At 38.6% G+C, this 21,436-nt stretch overlaps 1 long non-coding RNA gene across 8 annotated transcripts; it reads right to left on the bottom strand.

Moving 5' to 3' along the window:
- Nucleotides 1–1,658: 1,658 nt before the first annotated feature.
- LOC122210884 lies at nt 1,659–20,361 on the bottom strand. 8 transcript variants are annotated; one of them, XR_006198342.1, is made up of 7 exons: nt 20,266–20,361; nt 19,528–19,689; nt 18,528–18,644; nt 16,325–16,473; nt 9,845–9,960; nt 2,864–3,042; nt 1,659–1,802 (listed from the first exon to the last, which is right to left on the bottom strand). It is a non-coding gene; the product is annotated as an uncharacterized LOC122210884 (long non-coding RNA). The 8 variants fall into 8 exon arrangements; XR_006198343.1 differs by having other exon boundaries at nt 9,845–9,921; XR_006198346.1 differs by having other exon boundaries at nt 16,446–16,473.
- Nucleotides 20,362–21,436: the final 1,075 nt, after the last annotated feature.

Here is a 21,436-nt window from a genome sequence, read left to right as displayed (position 1 = left end):
ATTAAATGTATAATCTATTTATATTTTAATAAATTATGTACTACTAGTAATTATAATAATTCAATCAGAGAAAAAAATTGTAACACTGGAAATTTTTTAAAAGTTGTTATTTAAATTTCAGTTGGTTAAAATACAGTATAATATTAGCTTCAGGTGTACAATTTAGTGATTCAACACTTTCGTACAACACCCAGTACTCATCACAACACATGCATTCCTTAATCCCTATCACCTATTTCAGCCATCTTCCACTCACCTCCCCTCTGGTAACCATGTTTGTTCTCTATGGTTAAGAATCTGTTTCTTAGTTTGCCTCGCTCTTTTTTTTTCCACTATGCTCATTTGTTTTATTTCTTAAATTCTACATTTGAGTGAAATCATAAGGTATTTGTCTGACTGACTTATTTCACTTAGCATAATACTCTCTGGCTCCCTCCATATCATTGCAATTGGCAAGATTTCATTCTTTTGGATGGCTGCACAATATTCCATTATATATATATATACCCTTTATATATGTATATAAAGTATGTATGTATATATATGTGTGTGTGTGTGTGTATATATATATATATATATATATACACATATATATATAACCTTTATGTATATACTTTAGCCCTTCAACTGTCCATGGACACCTGGGCTGTTTACAGAGTTTGGCTATTGTGGATAATGCTGCTATAAACACCAGGGTGCATGTATTCCTTTGAATTAGTATTTTTTTTATTCTTTGGGTAAACACCTATTAGTGCAATTGCTAGATCATGGGGTAGTTGTATTTTTAACTTTTTGAGGAACCTCCATACTGTTTTTCTGAGTGGCTGTACCAGTTTGCATTCCCACTAACAGTGTAAGAAGGTTCCCCTTCCCCACATCCTGGCCAACACCTGCTGTTTCTTGTGTTGTTGATCTTAGCCATTCTGACATGTGTGAGGTGATACTCATTGTAGTTTTGACTTGTATTTCCCTGATGATCAGTTATGTTGAACATCTTTTATGTGTCTATTGGCCATCTGTATATCTTCTTTGGAAAAATGTCTGCTCATGTCTTCCCATTTTAAATTGGATTATTTGTTTTTTGGACGTTGAGTTTTATAAATTCTTTATATATTTTGGATACTAACTCTTTATCAGGTATAAAATTTGCAAATATCTTTTCCCATTCTGTAGGTTGCCTTTTAGTTTTGTTGATTATTGATTGATTGTTTCCTGTACAGGTATTTTTTTTTGTTTTTTTGTGTTTTTTTGTTTTTTGTTTTTTGTGTGTTTTTTTGTTTTTTTGATGAAGTCCCAGTAGTTTAGTTTTGCTTTTGTTTCTCTTGCCTCAGGAGACATACCCAGTAAGAAGTTGCTAAGGCCAATATTAAAGAGGTCACTGTCTCTGGGATTTTAATGGTTTCAGGTCTTACATTTAGGTGTTTGATCCATTTTGGATTTATTTTTGTGTTTGGTATAAGAAAGTGGTCCAGCTTTATTATTTTGCATATTGCTATCCAGTTTTCCGAACACCATTTGTTGAAGAGACATTCTTTTTCTCATTGGATATTCTTTCCTACTTTCTTCAAAGATTAATTGACCATATAATTATGAGTTCATTTCTGGATTTTTTATTCTGATCCATTGATCAATGTGTCTATTTTTGTGTTAATGCCATATTGTCTTGATCACTACAGCTTTGTAATGTAACTTGAAATCTGGAATTGTGATGCCTCCAGCTTTGCTTTTCTTATTCAAAGTTGCTTTGGCTCATTGGGCTCTTCTGTGGTTCCATACAGTTTTTAGGATTATTTGTTCTAATTCTGTAACATAGAAAAAAATTTTAAATTATACTTACATGTGTATTTTTATTGTGGAGAAAAAAATATGATCGAGCAATCAACAAAATATTTTGAAACATAAAAACCAGGGGGATAAAATTCTGGATAAGGGGCATTAGGATGGAAAAACAACTTCATGGAAAGAAAAGAACAGTGTAAATTTTTTTTTTTACTATTACAAAGAATTTTTCAAGAATTTTTTTTTTTAACAGATGATGGTTAGGAACCAACCATTGTAGAATTTAAATACGATTGGATACATTTAGAAGAGTAATATAACAGTTTTGTATTGAAACATCAATATTTACAACCTGCTGGAAACATTATTCTTTGCAACTATTAAACTTACAATAAAATTACAGAAGTAAATGTTTTTTTTAAAAATGTGCCAGGGAGTATATTAGCAAAAACATTTGAAGGCCATGGGTTTACATGACCTACAAGTTAAAGTCTACCTCTGCCATTAATTAGCTGTGTAGCCATGGGCTAGTCATTTAACCTAAGCGTTTATTTCCTTATCTATAAAATGGGAAATAATAAAACCGACTTTGCAGATTAGATTGAATAAACTTTGTAAAAATTCCTAGCAAGCCTAGCACTCAAGCTTGGTACTCAATAAATGTTACTCAGTGGTACTCAATATTAATAATAGCTAATATTTCTTGATACTCTATGATAAACACTGAACTAATGTAATTTAATTCTCACATTCTATGAGGTAAATTTCTATGAATCACAGATGAGTAAACAGAGGCACAGAGCAGTGTCTTTTTGTCTTTCAAGTACTTTACAAAAAACAGTTGGATAGTGATAGAGCCATCATTCAAAATCAAGTAGTTTGACTCTAGAGCCTTCCTTTGATACCTAACTTTTCTTTCCTAGAGGCCCCTCTTGTACATCCTACTAACCTGGGTTACTATCAGAATTGAGGAGTAATTCTCTATTTATAAGTGGAACTGTTTGCTGTGTTGGGTCCCTTCTTACCATTTTTTCTCATTATTGACTTTCTAACCATTTGCATATCATGGCAAAGAAGATGATACCTTTAAGACATGCTGGGATGAAGGATTGAGGCATTTCATTGCAGGACATGGCCAGCTCAAGTAGTTTGTTTCCCCAAGCCTAGCTTGACCATCTTGAGGGCTGAGTAGAATCTGTGCCTCCACATACTTGCAACTCATTCCTGGTACTCAATATGCCAAGGCACACAGTGTGGGGAGCTCTAATATAGATATATTGAAGAGAAGTCTTTACTTTCTTTTTCCTTTGACATGGGTTTACAGGAATAATTGATGGGTCTCTATTTTGGCAGCTATCCTGATTAGCTTGGCATTATATAAAAATGTTTCTTTGTCAAAGTTGACATTACCAGAATATTACAGTTAAGGAAAGTATTCTAGTCAGATGCCATCCCTCAACTAACAAAAGTCAACATTACCTTTGTTAACAAGAAAACCAACAGGCCCAAGATAGAGTCACGTATGCTGGGCTAAGTCACCAAACCAGGGCTTCATACATAACCTAACTGCAGTTTCAACCTCCCCTGGAAATGTAGTCTTGACAAGTCAGTCAGGAATTTTCTGGTCAGCACCAATGAGGTGATCTGTCACACAGGCCCTCTTTATCTCACCCCTCAAAAGGAAGATGAATTCATCAGCATGATAAGACCTCCTGCCTTCCCCTTAAGGAAAGGTCACCTTGCTTGAAATTGTCTTTTTTTTTTTTCTTTTCTAATAACTTCCTTACCCTCTCCTCTTTCCTGTAAGACACCTTCCATTTTATACAACTCCTCAGGACCATCTTTCTACTTGCTAGATGGGATACTGCCTGATTCATGAATCACTTAATAAAGTCAATTAGATCTTCAAATTTACTCAGTTGGATTCTTTTTTGTCCAACACCCCAATCCTTCAAAGAATGCAATATGAAGCATTGCTTATTCTCTTTCATCCACTCGTTCCTAACTACTTTGACAGGTGTGTAAAGAAAGAAGTACCCTTGAACGTGAATGTCTGAAACTTATATCGAAACTCTTATCATCTTGCCTAAGTTTGAATCCAGTGGGGGAAAACACACACACACGTCATAATAATTAAAAGCAATACAGGATCAATGGATTTTTTGTAATCATAGTTCTCTATTCCTATGCAACCGTTTTTCATTAAGATTATATTAAATACTATAGAAGCACTTGGCTGGTTCAGTCAGTAGAGCATGTAACTCTTGATTTGGGGGTTGTGAGTTTGAATCCCACATTGGGGGTAGAGTTTACTTTTAAAAAAAGATTATATTAAATAGTATCAAGATTCTGAAGTAAGTGAATACTAAATACCTGTGCGTAACTCAGTGAATTTTACTTATGAATGCCCCTGTATAATCAGCACACCAATCAAAAAACAATATTACCAGTACCACCAAAAGCCCTTCACATATTCCCTTCGAGCCACCCACCCCCATAAGGATATTCCCTTAGACTGACTTCTAACACTATAGATTAGATTTAATCATTTTTGAATTTTATATAAATGGAATCATACAGTTCATATTATTTTGTGCCTGGTTTCTTTCATTTAAAAATATGTTTGATGGAATAAAGATAGATGTATAGACCAATAAACTATAATAGCCAAGTAAGCCCTCGCATAAATGGCTAAATTATCTTTGACAAGGGGCCAAGACCACTTAATGAGGAAGGACAGTGGCTTTAACAAAAGATGATGGGAAAGCTGGACATCTACATGCAAAAGAATAAAATTGGACCCTTACCCTATATCATATACAAAAAATCAACCCAAATGAATTGAAAACCTAAATGTTAAGACCTAAAACTATAAAAATACTACAAGAAACTATAGAGAAAAAGCTTCAGGACATTAGGTTTGGCAATTATTTCTTGGGTCTGACACCAAAAGCACACAAAACAAAAACAAAAATAGATAAGTTGGACTTCATCAAAATTAAATACTTCTGTACAGCAAGAGACACAATCATCAGAGTAAAAATCTCTGCGTACAGAATGGGAGAAGGAGCACCTGAGTGTCTCAGTCAGTTTAGCATCCAACTCTTAGTTTCAGCTTGGGTCATGATCCCAGGGTCATGGGATCAAGCCCTGCATCAGGCTCCGCACTGACAGCATGGAGCTTGCTCAAGATTCTCTCTCTCCCTGTCTCTGTCTGCCCCTTCCCTGCTCACACATGTGCACTCCCTCTCTCTTTCAATATAAATAAATAAATTAAAAAAAAAAAAAAAAGGAATGGAAGAAAATATTTGCAAATCATATATCTGGTAAAGGGCTAATACCCAGAATATATAAAGAAATACAACTTAACAAAAAACAACTGGGTTGAAAAATGGGCAAAGGACTTGAACAGACATTTCTCCAAAGATAATTAATAATCAAATGGCCAATAAGCATATGAAAAGATGTTCAGCATCACTAATTGTTAGAGACATACAAATCAAAATCACAATGAGATACCACCTCACACCCATTAGGATGGCTACTATTAAAAAAAAGACAACAAGAAATGTTGACAAGGATATGGAAGAATTGGAACTTTTATGTACTGTTAGTGGGAATGCAAACTGCTGCAACCACTATAGAAAACAGTATGGTGGCTCCTCAAAAAGGTAAAAATAGAATGCATAGGACCCAGATATCCACTTCTGGGTATATATCCAAAAGAATTGAAGGCAGAATCTTGAGAAGATTATTTGCACACCCATGTTCACAGAGGCATTACTCATAAGAGCCAAGGGTCTATCAGTGGAAGGATAAACAGAATGTGTCATATACATATAAAGGATATTATTCTGCCTTAAGAAGGAAGAAGATCCTGTCACATGCTACATTGTGGGTGGACCTTGAGGGCATTATGCTAAGTGAAATAAGTCACGCAAAAAATGCTGTATGGTTCCACTTATATGAAGTATCTAAAGTAGTCAAACTCCTAGAAACAGAAAGTAGAATGGTGTCTGCCTGGGGCTAGCTGAAGGGGGAAATGGGGAATTGTGTTTAATGGGTATAGTTTTTCAGTTTCGCATGATGAAAAAGGTGTGGAGATCTGTTGAATTACAAGGTGAATATTTACCACTACTGAACAGTACTTAAAAATGTATACTTAATAAACTTTATATTATATTCCTTTACTACAATTGAACATCTAAAAATTTTTAAACGTTTGAGAGACTTAATATTATTGTGCATAACTAGGATTCATTCATTCTCATTGTTATATATATTCCATTAGGTGCATATGCCACAATATATTTGTCCATTCTACTGTTGATGGACATTTGGAAAGTATGTAGTTTGTGGCTATTGTAATTAGTGCCATACATAGCATTTGAAAATGAGGCAAATAAAAATCTATCAGAATTTTAGAGCTTCGAAGGCACTCACAGAGCACTCATAATGTATTTTAAATATGTTAAAATATTCTCCATCCTTGCTCTCAGCTTGTAAACTGCTACCTTAACTTCTCCCTGTGGATATCTAATAGACATTTCAAACATATCATGCCCAAATATGCTTTACCTGCAATCTTCTTCACATCCGTTGGCAACTCTATCCTTCTAGTTGCCCAGAACAAACTTTGCTAACATCTTGACTTCTTTCTTTCACACTCACATCCAAGGCATCAGTAAATAATGATGGCTCTACCTTCAGAGTAAATCCAGAATCTGACTACTTTATATTATCTCTACTGTTACCATGTCACAACACCATCATCTCTGCTTGGGTTATTGCAATTACCCGCTTAGACAGACTGCACTTAGCCCATGCCCCTTCCCATCTTTTCCTTCACCACCCAATCTATTCTCATTACAGCAGCTAGAGGGACCCTGAGGCATTTTATATTTTCCAATAGCAGCCAGAAGAATAACTCTCATCCCATGTACTCTTCTGCAACGTGACTTTGCCAACCCCCAACTAGAAGTGGAATCTAAATCACCTCTTATGAATCCGGGCTAACATCTGAGACTTGCTTGAACAATAGAATGAGGCAAAATGGCTAGTTCATAAGAAGCCTTGCAGAATCCACTTAAGACCTCATAGAATGCTCGCCTTTGCAATGCTGCCCCTGGGAACCCAATTTCCATATTTGAGAAGCCCAAGTTATACGAGGGTGTTCCAGTCAATGCCTGAACTGAGGACCCAACCTACAGCCAGCATCACCTGCCATCTGACGGGAGATCTCAAGGAAGAACTGCCCAACTGTGCCCAGCCAATTCACAGAACCATGAGAAATAATAAACTGTTTTAGGTCACTAAGATTTGTGGTGGTTTGTTGCACAGCAATAGGTAATAGGAATAGAACTTTTCACAGTGAAAGCCAGATAATGTCATTGATCTGTTCAAAACCCTCCAGTGGCTTCCCATTGTGCCCAGAGTAAGAGCCAAAGTGCTTATAATGGCCTGCAAGATACTGCATGATGTAGCCTACAACCCTTCCTCACTTCTCCATGGTTACTCGCTCCAGCTTTACTGCCATCTTTCTTGCTACTCCCTGAACACTCCTGCATTAGGGACTTTGCACTGGCTACTCATCTTCCCTAGACATCTAGTTGACCATCTCTCCTCATTCACTTTCTTGAAGAGTTTTCTCACATCTCCATGAGGCCAACCCTGACCACCAATTTAATACAATTTAATCCAGTCCCTCCCCACCCCAGAACTCCCAATTACCCTTGCCCTGCTCTAGTTTTTTTTCCACAGCATTTACTATTTGCTAACATAGTGTGTAATAGTATTTATTTATTATGCTATTGTATACTTTCTGGAAGTCCCTCAAGGACAGGGAGTTTTGCTTTATTCCTTTACCTACTGTGTTCTCATCATGTAAGACCATATCTGACACATAGTAGGACTCAATAAATGTTTGTATTGTATGTCCTAATAATAGCTGAGACTTAGTTAACCAAGATAGCCATGAGGGTAAGGTAAAGGTGACTAGCAGAGCCATGTAAGAAGAGAGAGGTAAAAATAAGTACAGGGGAATGGGTTATATTTCCAGAATCCTAGTCACTGCCCATTCCCCCACTCCTAGCTTTCCATGCAAGGTGAAAAATATAGGGTGGAGACCAAGTTTGGAAGAAAACATTCAGCTCATGTAAGAAACCCAAGATGGTTACATGTCATGTAAGTCAAAGCCAATGCATGAGTTGAGCTAAACTCCATTATAATACTGTTCCTAATTACAGTGATTGCAGCTAAATTACACTTCCCAAAACCAAATAAATATACAATATACCAGGTGGTAGCCCTGTTTCAAACCAGAGTTTCAAAGGAATTGCTTGGTATTTGTTTTGAACATGCTGTTCTGCAATTATCTGATTAACAATCCAGTTTTCCCAGAATTGCAGAACCAAATTCATTTTTTTCTTGATCTTATTGGTCATGAGATATTACTATACCTTTAAAATATAGTTAGCTCTAAATTATTAGCCAAAAAAAGTAAACCTGACCCTTCATGTCAATAGAATATTAATTTTGAGTTGTGTGTAAACATGTAGATTAGAACAATAAAAGTCATCACAGAAAGAAAGATGTATTTGAGTGCTTTAAAAAAAATTATACAGCCTCCATATTTGAAAAAAATGTCATGAAATACAAATGACTAATAAACAAAAATATTCAATTTCACTGGTAATCAAAAAAGGCAAAGTTAATGATAAACCTTTCTATGCAAGGTGCCAAATATATTTTTAATGCTGACAACGATGTGGGCTTTCTCATACATTGCAGATGAGAATATGTATTAGCTGTACATTTCTAGATCAGTTTAAAAGTAAGTACAAAAAATAACCCAATATACAAAGATATTTTAAAATGTGTATTTTTTTAGCCATGGTAACACTAGCTGCTGAGACATTGTCCCAAAAATGTAGTATAATGGCTCAAACAAAATAGAGTATTTCTTGTTCATAGGATATTCCTAAATTATTTCAGGTCTCGTGTGTGTGTGTGTGTGTGTGTGTGTGTGTGTGTAAAAGAGAAAGAACAGCAGAGAGATATGCAGGGACAGAGGAAGGGAGAGGGAAAGAGAGATGCTCTATACGACTTTGCAATCATTCAAGAATCTGGAAATTAATGGATCCTTGGCCCGATTCAATGGAGATGTCCAGGGGTCATTCTGCAGAAGTAGAAAAAGTATAGAGAAGTGTGCATGTAATGTTTTATGGGGATGCCTGGAAGTAACTCACATTCCTCTGGATAGAACTCAACTATGTGGGCACATTTCACTGTGAGGGGACTGGGAAATGTGGTCTAGTTGTGTGCCCACAAAGAAGAAACAATGAATGGGTTTGCTGAAAAGTTAGCACTCTTTGTCACATTCTTTTACCTAATAATGTACTTCTATAAGTCTATTCTAATTCTAAGGACATCGAAATATATAACAGATTAGTTTGGTATAGCAAAACACCAACAATACATCATATGACTAATAATACCAACTAGCTCGCAAGTTTCAGTACATTCAAGGAGTGAAATATACAGCAATTTAAAACTAGGCCTACAAATAATTTTTCTTAACATGGAAAATATCAGCATTAATTTTAAATTAAAAGCCTTAATAAAGGCCTTATTTGTAGCACTGTATATGTGTGTGTATATGATATATATGATATATCATATATATCATATACATTTCTATATGTATATACATATACATATACATTTCTATATCATATATATCGTATATCTTCCCCTAAATAAGGATATGATTAAGTAGGTAATACATTTCTTTCTGTGTAATGTTCTACTTATGTTCTGCTTACAAGGATTACAATGGAAAAATGCTTCTTTTATAATGTTAAAGTCTAAAGCAAGAAAAATGCTTTATATGATTATAACTATGTAAAAAATAATCATGAAAAACATAGGATAAACTGTACCAAAATGCAACAATGGTTTGTCTTTGTGTGATGAGATGAATGCATTTATTTCTTCTTTTTCTGTATATGAAATTTCCATTTTTTTCTAGAAATAACTCTTATTACTTTATATTGGAAAAATTTACCTTCTCAAACAGGCTAATAAGTTGAGTGAATCCTTTAATAAAGTTGAATCTCTGCTATAAAGTAGGTGGTGACAATCCTAGAAATGGAAGTTAGAGCTTCCTTGAGTTCTCTGCCCCTTAGGAGAGAGGTGATGAAGGGAGGAATCGGTAATCATTGGCATTGTTCTTGTCTCCCCAAAGGCTGACTGGTACAGGAACTCTTGAACATAGCAGTATGGGAGAGGAGAGGACACCAAGGAGCATCAGTGACTGGTGCTGAGAGATCCCCAAAATGTTGGCATAAAGCCCCAGCTTTACGTATTCTTCCAGGGCCCCTATTCTATACTTCTCTATCCTGTTCTTGTGACAAGAGGTGGTAGTAATTGAGAAGCAAAAAGGCAGAAGCACATGGCTTTTCCCTAGTGTGAGCAAGAAATCTAGCTGCTTTATCTGACTTCACAAAGATTGCTTGTTACAGTAGAATAACAACTAGACTCTCAGAAGACATACACTACTAAGTATGTGATTCCAGCTCTAACTCCAATTCTAGACTGCTTATAGTCCTCCACCGTGCCAGGGTGCCTCATGCCTCTATGCCTTCCTTCACTTCTGGAGTACTGCTGGCAGACATCCAGCCTGCAGCTATTAGCCCTCTTCCAGAATTTCCTTTGTTGCAGGTTGTCTTATTCATTGAGTACTTCTTTATTTTTTAGCACACACACAAAAAAAAGGTGGTGATGCATGACCGAAAGATGGAAGAAATTGTAAGAACAGTGGAATTGAGTGACTGTGCTCAGGCAAGAGACAGTGGTTGAGAGTGATTAATGTATAATCAAAAGCTGAATGTGGGAGCCAGAGCACTCCTGTGGTAGCATATAAAGAGGCTTTCATCGCCTATACAGGAGAGAAGAAAAAGCTGATGACCCTCCTTAATCATTATAGGATAACTTCAAAGAAAGTAAAATTCTCTATGTAGGCAGGGCTGCTATACAAAGATTAGGATTCTGGATGGCCAGTGCTGGACTTTGTACTAGAATAGGGGATTGTAACCCAAAGTTGATGCAGGATCTGGCTAATATATACCAGCAGGAGTTCAGGAAATATAGGACTGACCTCAAAGGTGGAGGGATCCAGAAGAGTAAAACATAGAGATGAATAAGGAAGAGTTTGTCAATTCTGGTAGCACTTTCCACTGACACAGGATTTAATACCAGGCAATGACCTCAGAAGATGAATCTAATATGTGGCTAACTTAGCTTTTTAGGAATCTTAGAAAAAGTGATGGACCACACTAAAGGAAATACAAATGCCAGAGCTGCCAATGCAGATGGTGGAAGAATGGATCAAAAGTCCAGACAGATTACCAAATAGATCCCGGAGATTACCAGATAGATACATAAGTTACCAAAAGCAAGAAAGCCCACCAGTCAACCATTTACCAAAGCAATAAGGATGCATTGATGAGAGGGGCACTCTCTCATGACAAGCTCAGTAGTAGCTACTGTCTGTGGGCCAGGTAGGAGGTGCTGTTAGGGCATTGATCTCCTAAGAGGGGTGATAGAAACAAACCCAAGGTAACAGCGTCCAGGCAGTGGCGATTACATATCGGAAGAAGGTGGGTACAGTTATTATAATGTAGAAACTGTGGCACAGTGCGAGGCACAGAACAAACTACACAGGAAATGGATACTAGAGAATTATTAGAATTGGGCAGAGAAGGAGACATTCTTGGAAGAGGGAACTGAGTACACAAAGACAGGGAGGTGTGAAACAGCATGACCCATGTGGGGATTCAATGTAATGAGTGTGTAAAGGAGGAGATGCTATAGACAGTCAGGAGAGGATAAGATCCAAGACTGTTTAGAGGTCAGAGTGTGGACCTAATCATAAAAGCTACAGGGAGCCATTAAAGTATTATATAAGCAAAATAATGGTACCTCTAATCCCAGTTTCAGGACAATGCAATCATGTTTCCACAGTAGCTAAAGAAGTGTTCTAAAAGATCATCTCCGTCAGCTGTTGATGTATATATAACAAACCATCTCAATGTTATAACACCATATTCATTTATTCTTACATGTCTGCGGGTTGGCCAGGGCTATCCAGGCTGAGCTTGGCTGATTGCTCTGCCTCAATCTGCAAATCTAACTGGGGTCAATTCCTTGCTGTAAGGGGCTCAGATTTGCTCCATGTTTGTTCATTCTGGGGCCTGAAGGGGGCTTCTTCTCATCCTCCTTGGTGTAGTTGACTATCCAGGGCATCTCCTTCCCATGGCAATGGCAGAAGCCACTGAGGGCAGGCAGGAAATGTGATGTCTCTTAAGGCTGAGGCTCAGAACAGGCACAAGGTGCTATCCACCCCCATTGCATTGGCCAAAGCAGTTTAGATGGCTAAGTCCAAAGTTAAGAGACCAGGAAGTACATTATGGCCCTAGTGAAAGGAACTACAAACTCACTTTTAAAGAGTGTAGATGCAGGGAGAGGTGAAAAATTGGGGTCAATTATTCAATCTACCTCAGAGGTCATTTTTACTCAATACTTAGAAGCTACATGGTATAATAAAAAGCATATCAATTGTGGAGCCAGACAAGCACTTAATAGCTCCATAGCTTTCCATGAGTTATTTAAAATTCTTCAGACATGAGTTTTCTCATCTACAGAATCTAGATTGATACCTCCTTCATCTTCTAAGTGATTACAAGTATTACATGTGATATTGTCCATGGGTGTGCACTTTGGGCACCAGTACTAATTAGGACCTCTCGAACTAGCAGTTATATCTAGTGTGCCGTGACTCTATTAATAAAAACTATGGGGAGGGAGATCAACAGTTGGACTTTGGTGCTGAAAAGTTACCATATTGAAGAGAAAGAAAAATCCAGCAGAACCCAGAATGCATGTCCCAAGATGCCTATTAACACCCTCTCTGTGGGCAACGACAGCCATTTGTCTTTGAGGAAAGATGTATCTCCCAAAAGAAAGGCCAGCCATTTGCTAATATGTGTTTGGTCTGATCGGCCTTTTACACATCCACTCTGTTCTTTGGCACCTTCAATTTTTGGTTCATGAAAAAGAGGGGTATTTACCCCCAGAGGGATCTAGGACAAAACTGGGCAGGAAGGACACAAATGGTAAAAGCTCCTCCTGACATTGCTTTTGAGTTCTTTTCCCTGAATCTGCTGCTCCTGCCCTGTCCAGATGGCCTCCCTTAGCCAAAGGATTGTGCCAAAGATAATACCCAAAGTGCCCTTATTTATCTTCTCAGATTGAGACCAACTGGCCCAACATCACATCGCTCTTTGAACTCAAACCTCTTGAGTCCCACAACAATGCTCTTTCTCCTGTTGGTATAAATTAGATAGGCAAAAGGCTAAGCTGTTATATAAAAGACCACCAAATATAGTGGCTCCAATAGTACTGACAATTTCTTTTTCATATAGCCCAGAGATGGGCCAGCAGTCTAGAATGGGTTAGAGGCCGTGATCCTTGTGGACTTCCAGGAGTCCAGGTTCCTTCTGTCTTTTTACTCCAATATCCTTTAGAAGCCCTTCCCAATGGAGTTTTCAGAAGAGAATTAAGTTTTAATGCTTTAAAGCATCCACTGTGTTAATGAATTAACTTTTCTCCTCGGTATCTAGAGTAGTATAGCTTTGTACCATCCTTGGAATAATGGAGATAAGAGTTACTTAACTCATTTTCTGTAAGGCTTAATTCTCTTACAGAAACCAGTTGAGATAGGCTGCTAGAGTATGGTTCTTATCCTATAGTTGAAGACGGACCCCAGCACCATATCTGTACATTCCAATCTATAGGAAGGGAAACCAGAGAAATGGGAGAAAGGAGCTTCTTTAAACAGTGTAACTGGGAAGTTGTATACATTACTTTTGCTCACATCTGATTGGCCAAAATATAATTTCATGGCCAAATCTAATCACAAAGGTGCTAAGGAAAGTAGTTTCTAGCTTGGCAGCCATATGCACAGTTAAAACTTTTGCGGACTCTATTACTAATAGGAAGGAGGATGGAATAAACATAGAGATAGTTATCAACCTCTGCCACATGTGACTATTATTCTCTAGACAGTAAGTTTCATGAAAACAGGAACTGTGTCTCATTCACTAAGGACAAATAAGTATATTTTTCAGCATAGTATCTAGAACATAGAAGACCCTTAATGACTTTGATTGGAATTCCATTTACTTATATCACGTTGAGGTAATTCAGAGGAGTGTCTTAAGGTATGATTTTCAAAAGACCCAGGGACTAAATACTTCAGTGAAAACTTATTTAACATTTTCTTTTTGTATGTGTGGAGGATGAGGGTAACCTTGACTTGTTCTGAGCTAAGTTTCTCTTTGTTATTTTAAATTTTGATTTACTTTGACTTTCCAAATCTTCAGGATCAACTTTGTGGGCTTTCATAAGCCTGAGGAAGAAAACATCTCTCCTCCACTGGGACACAAAGGGTACTGTTAGTATATAACAATTATGTGGAACAAAGGAGCTGATATTTGTAAAAAGCATATTAGAATGGTGCCTGGCACATAATGAGTGTTGTATAAGTGTCATAGATGATAGAAGATAGTCGGAGAAATGGAAGGTAGGAAGGAAGGCGGAAGAAAGGGATGGGATACGCCAAAAAACAAGCCAGCGTTTTCCCCGTATTTTGGAATAGCTTATAACATTTTCTCCTAAAAGCAGAAACAGTCCCTAGGCCTCTATGGCAGGAGACATCTCACCAGACACCTGAAGATTCATTTTCCTGCTTGGCTAAACTTGGATGTACTTTGCCTACTATATGTGCTATGGTCAAACTAACTGCTTACTAGTCTCTTAGGGGAACACTAAAATGACAAGTGAAAGTGGGACAAAGTAGACACTGGTTTAACAGGGCCTGACTCAGAAGGAGGCCAGTGCCACAGCAAGAAACTCTAGGATGTCTTATAGAAGCCTCAGACCTAGTCTTCTAGGGTCATTCTCCCACATATTAGGGGTAATCTAGCACACAGAATATTCCAGGATAGAAGCTATCTTGGGCATGTAAAATGTGTCCATTCCCTGGTTTTGGTATAGGTGATTATGATGGATGCATGGTTTTGCCCACCATGCATCCATTCTCTGTTTTTTTGGTAATAGCACTTTGCTGCCCTTCTAGGGATCCTCAGTTCTCCCTTTCTACATGATTCTGATACAGTTGTGCCTAGCCCCTACCAGAACCAGAATAACCACTCAGAGCATGCCATCTTTCTGACTATGTGATTGATTTATGAATGGGTATATGATTCAAACTGTTCTAGAGTCATCCTTAAAATTTAGGATAGACAATGGAAGAAAGAGGGGAGATTCTTCTGGAGAGATGAAGGAAAGTAGAAGTTGCTCTACTTGAAAACATTTCTCCTAGCCCTAGAAAGGCCACATGTCATCAAAAAATGTAGCCAAATCAAAGGGGAAGGCAGAGGTAAGAACACATCAGATGGGAAGTAATGATACTATTTGAACCCCAAGATCCAGTTGTGCCTGAAGCTAGATTTTCCCCTTTCAGCTACATGCACCAATGCATTCCCATTTTTAATTAAGCTTATTTGAGTGAGAATGTCTGTCATTTGCTTCCAAGAAAGTTCTAATTTACAAAGTGCCTGACTTGATTTGGTTACCCTAATAGCTCCTACAGTTCTAGGATGGCCAGGCAGCTAAGGGCCTATAAACAGCTCCTACAGTAATGTCCCAGTGCTTCAGAAAACTGCTCCATGTTCCACACTGTACTTTCTACTCTTAACCCTCTTTGTCTAGCTCCTTATTTCTACCCCTGTCCTGTGGTCTAGTACCTGGATCTCCTTGGATTGATACTTCATGGTACATTGAGCCTGACCTTCTATTTCAGTCTTACCCTGAATGTAGTTCCTCCCCAAATCCTGGAGTGTGCCCTTTTTATCCAATGGGACAGTGTTTCCAACCTCTGCACCCAGCCCAGGGCCCCTGAGCCAGACATCTGTCCCAGAGCAAGAGCCACTGACTCATTTTGTTTCCTTCAGTGGGCCCTGCGGCCAATCTTCCAGGTCCCCTTAGTACATGTTCACTTTCTTTTTGATGTTCCTGCCCTTGGCTTCAACTTGCTATTCAGGAAACCCAGAGATCAAAACCTCCTCCCTAGCCCACCAAAATATTCATACTACTTTCCTCAGATTTGGTAGTAGGGATTTTTGCTGGGAAATGATAAGAAAGAATAAACTTTTCTAAAGAGGTTAGTCATTCAAATAAAGAAGCCCTAAAAATCTACATTGCATAAGACACTCTGACCACAAAAAGAAGAATGTAAGGCCTTATGAGAATATGTCCCTATAATGGGCTCAATTATGTCCCCTCAAGAATTCATATGTTGAAGTCTTAACCCCCAGGGCCTCAGAGTGTGACTATATTTGGAGATAAAAATCTTTAAAGAGGTAATTAAGTTAAAATGAGATCATTAGGGTGGGCCCCCATCCAGTATGACTGATGCTCTTACTGAAAGAAGAGAGTAGGACACAGATACACAGAGGGAAGATGGTATGAAGACACAGAGAGAAGACAGCCAGCCATCTGTAAGCCAAAGAAAGGGTTTCAGATGAAACCAGCCCCATGGACACCTTGATCTTGAACTCGTAGCCTCCAGAACTGTAAGAAAATACATTTTCATTGGTTAAGCCCCTCAGTGTGTGTACTTTGTTATGGTATCCCTTGCAAACTAATACAGTTCCCTACTAATTATTAGTGACCTGGCATCTCTCCTCATCAAATCCTTTGGGAAAGAACAATAGGAATCTTTTCCTGATTCTCTCAAAAAGATAATTCATATATTTGTGCAATTAGCACTAACCACTTATAACTTAGCTAGTAACTAAGGAATACACCTGGGGTCTCAGTCACTTGTGGGAGAGGAAACTAAAGTGCCAGCCTTCTTTTCCTCCAGAATCAAATATGGTCCCTCTTCCTCTTCTTCTTTCCCTTCTTCTCTTCTTGAATAATCTGTGCAAAAGCCATTGGATGGAACTGAGCAAGCAAAGTGCTAGTGTTGGGGGTTAGGGGGATAATAAGATGTGGTGGCCCAGAGCAGGGCGCAAGAGCCTGAGTGGGAGGAGTAGGATATCCATATAAGGGCTAAGCCTAGCACAGGGTAGCCTGACCAAGAAGAGAAGAGCATTTATGTCCTAGTGTGAAGAGTTGAAACTGAACAGAGTAAGGTGAGGCTCCATGTGGGAGGGCGACCCCATGTGGGGTGTCATAGCCAAAGCAAGGTGAGGAGGGTGTCCCTTCCCCACAGGGATGCAACCCAGTGTAAGCAATGAAGTCTGAGCAGAGTGAGGAAGGTATCCATTTAGCAAGGTGGCTCAGCCTGGTGTCAGAGGACTAGAAGGATGAGGAAAGCATTCACATGGGATAGGAGTGGGGGGGCACTGGTATGGTATGTTGGAGCACCAATGGGGTGAGGAGGATGCCCACAAAGAAGGGTGGGCTGGTATGAAGTGGCAGGACTTAAGCTGCATACATGGGGCATCAATGTGGTAGGTCAACCCAGTGTGGGGTGTTGGAACCCAAGCAGTACAGAAGGCAGATAGGAGGTTGGTTACATAGAGTTGGATTGATTCAATAAATAAATATAGTAAGAGCAATGAGAGCTAGGTGTCTCACTATTGGAGAAGCAAATTACAAATATGGCAAGAGAAAATCAGAACCCTGTGCTGGTGATGTGAACACAGGGGTTTAAGATGTGAGAGAGAGAGAGAGATGGATAGAGATTATAGATAGATGGCTAGACAGTTAGATTTTTTTTAAATGTCAAAGTGTCCATGCACACATCTGCACATTCCCCAGCTTTGTGCACTGAGAGGATCTGGGAGCAGTGACACTCCAATAGCAATGAGCATACTGAGGGCATAGATTTGGGTTTCTAAACACTATTCTCCACTAAAGAACATAAAAGAATCTTGGATAAATGGCTGATTCCAGAGCTGGGCTAAGGAAAGCACCAGATAAGCCTGAAACCTCTTTTGTACCAAAAAGTTCAAAAGTAATCAAAGAATTTAGAAACACGTCACACCCAAAGTATACAGAAACCAGCTTGAAGGGACTCCCACTAGCCAAATATGGAACAATATTAGCATGAAAATAAAGACGGTAACTGATTATAACCCATTAAATAAAATAGAAATCTGTGAGTCCATACTGATATAAATAAATTGCAAATAACAATAACAGATATGATGGAGCATCAATCCCATCAGCAACTTTCTCTCACATGCTTCAGAAAAGAAAAGAAAATTATTTTTACTGCAAATTTTCTGCAAACTTGGGATCTTTTCCAAATTAAAAAAAAAAAAAAAGTTCAAGAATGCAGGACAACTGGCCCAGTCTCTTCAATAAATTTGTGTCATGAAAAAAGGGGTAGATTAAAAGAGGCTTGTGGGACATAACAAGCAGATGCAAACATGGTCCTGGATGAGATTCAGGTTTGGATAAACAGTGATAAGGCACATTTTGGAGACAATCGGGCAATGTAAATATAGTTTATTATTAGATGAGATGAAATGTGCTGAAATGGAAAAGTGGAGATCATTGATCAGAAAAGGAAAAAAAAACAGGCAATAAAATAGAACAGTAGTATCTATCATGATCTCGTTTTATAGAAAAGAGAGAAATATAAATAAAGTTCTGGAAGGATAAATACTAACCTTAGCGCTCGTACTTACTGAGGGGTGGGAATACTTTTGTTCTGTGATTTTTGCTTGTCCTTATTTTCTGATGTATGACAATGGACAGGCTCTGATTTTGTAGTAGTAAAAGATAATCTTTAAAAATAAAATTTAAATAACAGAATTAAATAATACTCACATTTGTATCAGCTGGGACATGTTGATGTTCCAGAAGACATATGGGCAAAGGTCTGAAGCAACTTATCTGTAGCATAGGGTCCCTAACTCTGCTATATGTGTCTGAGAGGTGCCAAAGGGGTGTGTATGGCTGTACCAGACCATTAAAATTTTTTATTGTTTATTTGTTTGGGGAGAGAGAGAGAGAGAGCACAAGCAGGGTAGGGGCAGAGAAAGAGAGGGAGAGAGAATCCCAAACAGGCTCCTTGCTGTCAGCGCAGAGCCCAATGTAGGGCTCAAACTCACAAACTGTGAGATCATGACCTAAGCTGGAATCAAGAGCCAGACGTGTAACTAAGCCACCCAGGCACCCCTGTACCAGTCCGTTTTAAATACCATATAGAAATGCCTCAGTTATCTTGCCTGCAAAATGGGTACTGATACCCTGCCTCAGGAGGAGATTATCGGGAGTATTATATGAGTTAATATATTTGTAAAGTGCTGAATAAATTATTAATAGATACCAATAGCACCTCATTTATACAAGTACAAAATTTGTGATCATCTGTTTTTTGTTTTATAAAGAAAATGAAAAAAAAACCAAGCAGATATAGCTTCCCAGACAGTAGTTCCCCCTGATATGTACCCCCCCACCCACAAGATGCCTGAAACCACAGATGATACTGAACCCTATATTTTATGTTTTTTTATACAAACATACATATGATAAGGTTTAATTTATAAATTAGGCACAGTACAAAATTAATAACTATAACAAATAGAAAAATAGAATAATTACAATATACTATAATAAAAGTTATGTGAATGTGGTCTCACTCTCGAAATATCTTACTGTACTCACCCTTCTTCTTGTGATGATGTGAGATGATGTAATGTGTTCTGATGAAATGAAGAAAGCTGAATGTCCTAGACATTGTGACATAGCATTAGGTTATTGTTAACCTTCTGATAACATGTCAGAGGAGGATCACCTCCTTCCCAGACCAGGGATGACCATGGGTAACTGAAACCACAAAAAGTAAAACCATGAATAAAAGGAAACTACTATATTTATTTTATGAATTCTTACAGTGTACCTTCTGTATGCTACACACTATTCTAAATGTTCTACAAATGATAAATTTTTAATCATAATAATAATCATCATAATCATAATAATCCTAGGAGGAGGGTAAGCCTGTCCCTCCCCCATAGTATAGATGAAGGAATTGAGCCACAGGGTTAATTAACTTGTGGAAAGTCACACAGCCAGTAAGAGCCATGGACAGAATTAGAACTAGGCAGTCCAAACTCTCAGTCTCAACCGAGGGTGTCACTCTTACCAGCACATAACCAAGTACAGGAGAGAACTTTAATTCATATACCAATTGCCTTCCAAAAGTTCACTTGTAAGCCAATGTTTCAAGTTCTAATCAATTTTCCACCAAAACAATATTGTAAATTAGGTTTAGTTCCTAAGCCAACCTATTTATATAGACCAAACATATTTAATTCACAACATGGCTGATTCAGAACAACCATGGCCTCAAGGTCAGTGTCCCTCTGGGTAGAGGATGGGGAATAGGTTTCATCTTCTGACCTGGTTCCAATCAATTACTTGTGGCTACAGGGAGTGCTGTCTGGAGAAGAATTCTGAAGTTGGCCTTAGCAGGAGAGCATACTGGGATCAATTAATGATGTCACCATGAATGGAGAAGTAGGAAGAGAGGCCCAAAGCTGGGCACTGGCCATTTGCACTCCAGACCCTTTTAAACACTGACACTAAGCTGGAAGCTAAGGTTTGCAATTTGAAGTCTGGACACTTCTCAGTCTTGAGCCCTGAGGAGTCCAGGGAATGGGGAAAAGGGATGGGGCAGGGACAGCAAAGGGGGAGGCAGAGACGGCCTGGGGCTTTGGGGATAATGTGGGAGGGCCTGGTGAAACCAGTGGCTAGAGCTCCTCTAATGGGGTGACAACCGCAGAATTATGGGTAACTCCTAAGTTGAATATTCCTGTGTTGGCCCCTGTCCTTCCTCACATTGCAGGCATCACCCCAGTGATCCACACACCAGCAAGCATGAGCAAGGTTTCGACATTGTCTACTCTTGTGGCATTTCAAAAAGTTGTCAGAATGGTTAAATGACCCATTCCAGGTCACACAGCGAGGTCAGAACATCTGTCATGAGCTATATATAAAAGCAATGTCAGAGTAGAACGAAAATGAGTACATACAACCCAGTAAGTTGATCCCACAAACCACCAATTTATGTACTGGACTATTTAAGGTTTGGGGTGGGTGGATCCTCGCACACTCTGCGGAGGTTTTCAGAGAGGGACATTAGAAAGTGAAATAGATTTTGAGTGTGGTTTGCTGAGGATGTATTACTCCAGATAAACTAGAAAAAATAATAACATAGAGCTAAAAGTGAGTCCCAAGCTCAGTTGCATTTGAGAGAGGACAGCAGCCCCGCAGGCCCACAAAATGTCACGTCAGCTTTCGAAGGCACTTCACAGTTGCTGCAACAGCACTATTGGAAGAATGCCAAGGAGCTTTAGAAGCAGCCCAGTCCCTTAGACATAGATGACACTGCCAAGAGCAAAATAAAAAAGGGCCATTGCCTAGCTTGGCATCTGGGTCCTGCAGCTGCCAAATCATATCCAATAACCGTGCCAAAGTAATCCGCAGAGAAATTCCCAATGAGAGGCCCAGTGGCCCAGCAAGCTAGAAAATTGCCTATGATCTAGGCGAGCAATGGGTTCTAGTTCTCCAG

The sequence above is a fragment of the Panthera leo genome, chromosome F2, assembly GCF_018350215.1.
Source record: "Panthera leo isolate Ple1 chromosome F2, P.leo_Ple1_pat1.1, whole genome shotgun sequence".
Lineage (NCBI taxonomy): Eukaryota > Metazoa > Chordata > Mammalia > Carnivora > Felidae > Panthera > Panthera leo.
Note: the sequence above shows the minus strand (reverse complement) of the source record. Positions and strands in the feature narration are given on the sequence as shown.